We start from the raw sequence: 3,917 nt of genomic DNA on the forward strand, positions 1-3,917 counted from the left end.
AGACCCCGGAGTCCCACTGGTCCCCAAAGAAGGGAGCACAGCACCCCAAACCCCCCTACCTCCCGCATTTGCGGAGCAGCCCGGGCACCTGCCACACATCCCCAGCCAGGGCAGGGCGTCAGGGGCCAAGGAGGAAGGAAGTGAGAGGACAGAGGAAGTTTGTTCTTGCCTGGGCCCCGATCCCCTTCTCTAGCTCCTGGCTCTCCCCCGGAAGTCAGGGACAGAGAAGGCAGAGGGGAGCCCTGAGCCAATGACCAGGTGGCAGGAAGCCGGACGCAGGAACTTGGGGACCACCACACCACCCCCTCAAGCCTCTACTTTCATTCTTTCTTAAAGAGATGGGAAGATCACGACACGCCAGACCTGACAAATATCCACCCGAGTGGCTCCTTGTGCCATCGGCAGCACCTTTCAGCTAGGGTCGTCAGTCGGCTTTGCCCCCTGCCCAGAGAGTTCTGTTTGCTGTTGTTGACAGAGAGGGGGAGTCCTGGGCAATGGAGGTGGTCAGGCCCCCAATACTGAGGAATGCCCTGAGATAGCACAGACCATTAAAAGCCTCTGGATAAGCCATGGCCAGTTGGGGAAACTGAGTCATAGATCCCTCACAGGAGCATGAAACTGTCAGCTCATAGCCCCTGCCAGAGCCAACTTGTCTTCAAACCACGGAGACTAAAACAGGAGACATCCGGCCCGGGGCCAGCGGGGCGGGGGTGCTAAGCAGTTCCAGAAAGGAAGAACAGAGTGCAGAACATGGAATGGGGACCCCAATTTCCAAAGCGGGCCGACGGGGCTTCCATGCTTCCCCACTCCTGGACCATTCCCCAGGGACAATGATTATACTCAGGTCCCACTTATTACATGTCAGGCCCTGTTCCAATATTTTACATGTATCACCAGGTTTCATTCATTCACTAAAAATTCACTGAGCACCCACCACGTGCAGGACACTAGTCTAAGCTTCAGTAGTGAGCAAAACACCCAAACTTCTCGCTTTCATGGAAGGGACACTCCAGTGCGGCAGCCGATAGATACATGGGGTGTGTTAGCGGGTGGAGTTGTGGAGAAAGAGAAGGCAGATGTGGATAGGTCACCAGTGGCCCACTTCAGAGGTCAGAATGAACGCTAGCCCCGTTTTGCAGATGGGGAAAGTGGAGCACAGAGAGACTCTGTGCCTTGCTCAGGGTCCCTCAGCTTTTAAATGGCAGAGACAGGATTTGGAGCGAAGCCCTCTGGCTCTGGAATCCTGGTTCCTGAGAAGAGGAGGATGCCAGGTCCCCCGTCTTTAGCACAGACACCCCTCACCCCCCCGAGTTCTGGGACAGGAAGGGACTTGGGGAGGGGCAGGCAGGCAAGGTGAGGAGAATGAGAGCTGGCTCTGGCATTGGACGGCTCCTGAGCTTCCAGCCTCGGAAGGCTTGTCTCCTTCTTGGGTCTCAGTTTCCACCTCTGCAAAGTGGGGAGCTGAGCGATTCCTGCTGCAGTGGGAGCACCCTGAGGTCAAGGCTGTGGGACTGCTTAGCCCCACCCCCACTATAGCTTTCACACTTGCCCCCCAATCCATTCTCCACTTGCAGCCACAGGCGTCTCCGTGAAACCTCACCAGACCCAACACTCCTGTTGCAAGCGCTCCGAGGTCACCTTACTCAGAAGGACCTGGTGGCCCTGAGGCGTCCTCCCCTTGCTCACTCCACTGCAGCCACCCTGGTCCCCTGGTAGCTCTGGCTCATCCCCCAACCTGCTCCTGCCTCCTGGCTTTTGTGCAGGCCGCCCCCTCCGTCCGAAAACCCTTTCCTGGCTTGGCCTTCATCCAAAGCCAAAGCTCTGCTGTCCCCTTGGTGTCAAGACCCTCCAGAGACAGACCCAGGCAGGCCCCTCAACACACTGGAGCACATCACCAAAGGTCCATGGGGACAGGGATCACACAGAGCCGGATACACCCAGGGGGACAGACCGTGGCAGATGCAAGAGACACCAAAAGCCACAAGCCTGCTCAGACACACCACCACTGTGTGCAAGACATGTGTGGGCACATTCAGAGATCGTGTGAGGAACAGCCCTTCTGTGTGTGTGCACAAACACACACACACACACACACACACACACTCCAACATCACACACACACACACACACACACACACACACACGCACCTCCCTCAGGCGCCCGGAACAGCCCCCTGCCAAGCGTCCCGGGACAGGGACTGCCTGCAGCCAGCCAAGGCGGGAAGGTGTCCTGGAGAACAATGCCCCCCGCCCCCACCACCCCTGCAGACACAAGGAACCATTGTCAGCCTGGCCTGCACCACAGGGCTCCTCTCAATAGGCTGTCCTGGCAGCCGTACCTGCATGTAGGGGCGGAAGGCAGGAGGCTCCCCAGCCCCATCTGCTCCCCCCTGCCCACCTGGGGAACCTTACCTCCCCCAGAGCCTCCTGCCTGGTCCTGCAGACCTCAAGGGGCTGAACCCCGCACCCCCCGGCCTACCTTCCTTCCTCTTGGGGTGGATTAATTCTCTTCAGGGTTCAGATCACCAGGGACCAGGGCTTGGTGGTCAAAAGTGTGGAACATAGATCCAAACCCACATGCTGTGTGTCGTTGGGCAAGTTACTTTGCCTCTCTGAGCCTCGGTTTTCTCAACTGTACGATGAGACGATGCAACCAGCTACTTCACAGGGTCGGGGGGACGATAAACTGCTGGGCACACAAGATGCCAAGGCAGCAGGTGCGGCCTGAGATCTGGGAGGCCTGCCACGAGACCTGGAGCAGTTGACATCGCCTCTCTGCACGAGGATGTCTGTTCTGTGAACCCCTCACACGTTCACGACCCGTCTGGCACACAGTAGACCCTCAAACAGCGCTGGCCATGAGCATTATCTTATGTGGACTTGTTCATTCATTTACCCCTTCTTTAAGTGTTCATCTGACCAGTATTTTCTGTGTACCTACTATGTGCCGTGACTGATGCTAAGTGTCTCGCCCGGAGGTTCTCCATCCGTCTAGGCTCCAGTGAGGGAGGGAGGGCAATTTGGCCACCCCAGGCACCCTGAGGACAACGGCTAAGAGTGACCTGGATCAGGTCAGGTGGCCTGGTGACACCTGACCAGAGCCTGTCGTCTGTAAAATGGGCACAGGACCGCTGAGCCCTGCTCCACGGGGAAGCTGTGCTGAGGTCAGAGCCAGGCAGAAAGAGGGAAAGTGCCACCGAGTGAGCAACGGCGATGCCTGGGCCACCCTGCCCGGCCTCCCCGATCTTTTCAGGACCTGCTCCTTCTCACCCTTAGATCTCTGCTCCCGTGGAACCTCCCCCAGACAGCTGTCCCACCTGCTCGCCTGCTCGTCCCTGCTGCCACACTCGGATCAGCTCCATCAGGACACTGCAGGTTGCACATTTATTGGCGTGTCCAGTTTATTATCCCCCTACCCCAAACCAGGGTTTCTCCATCTCGGACACCGGGGCCAGACCATTCCTAGTCGTGAAGCGCCGTCCTGCGCTCTTCGGGATTCACCTAGCAGCACCCCTGGCCTCGACCAACGAGATGCCCTTCCCCACCCCGCTGTGACACCGTAGATGCCTCCGAACATTGCCAATGTTCCCGGGGAAGGAAATAATGCCCAGCTGAGAACGGCTGGCTGAGATAAAGAGCTCCGGGAGGGCAGGGATTTTCAGCGGTTTGGTTTCCTGCTGCATGCTCTAGTGCATACAGTAAGCCTTCAACACGTACTTGTCAAGTGAATCTTGAACAGGTGAATTCCATGACGTGTGCTGTTCCCCTTTCCTGGAATGCTTCTCTACTCCTTTGCTGGTGAACTCCTATTCGTGCATCAAGATCCTAGTAGGCGGCCTATATGAGGAAAGTGGGCTGAGCAGGGACGGGGTGAAGAGGAGAGTACCTACTCTGAAAGGGGCACCCCTGACCTGCTC

The sequence above is a fragment of the Vulpes vulpes genome, chromosome 14 (assembly GCF_048418805.1).
Source record: "Vulpes vulpes isolate BD-2025 chromosome 14, VulVul3, whole genome shotgun sequence".
NCBI lineage: Eukaryota > Metazoa > Chordata > Mammalia > Carnivora > Canidae > Vulpes > Vulpes vulpes.